Below are 451 nucleotides of genomic sequence, written 5' to 3' on the forward strand. Positions count from 1 at the left end.
TTCGTTTTATTTTTATTCTATTCTTATTAATTTTTCTGTATATTATTTTGCTTATTTCGGTAAATTGCTTGCATTCAGCAAGCAGATTAACTTTCAGAGCGAAGAAATAAGCGATTATATTAGTAGGAATGAGACGTGTCAGGATCAAATGCTAGATAATGGCGTCAAAAGCTGTGCGGAAGCAGCACGGGAGAGAACCGTGTTCAGATTCTGCGTTCACGCTAGCAACCGCATTCAATTCGAGATAGGGAATGCTTCCTGGTGCTGAGATACCGCGGAAACTAATGACACGAATCCCCTCGTCGTACGACTATTAAACCGACAAGGTGTCGCTTCGTAATTGTAATGAGGATATCAATTACCCCGCATAAAATTATGATCTATTATTTTCTAAATAAATATAATTCCTTCTGTTCCTCTTTAGAGAAAACAATAATAAAATAAATTCTAG

The sequence above is a fragment of the Ceratina calcarata genome, unplaced genomic scaffold (assembly GCF_001652005.2).
Source record: "Ceratina calcarata isolate Rehan_Ccalc_2016 unplaced genomic scaffold, ASM165200v1 scaffold243.2, whole genome shotgun sequence".
In the NCBI taxonomy this organism is placed as follows: Eukaryota; Metazoa; Arthropoda; class Insecta; order Hymenoptera; family Apidae; genus Ceratina; species Ceratina calcarata.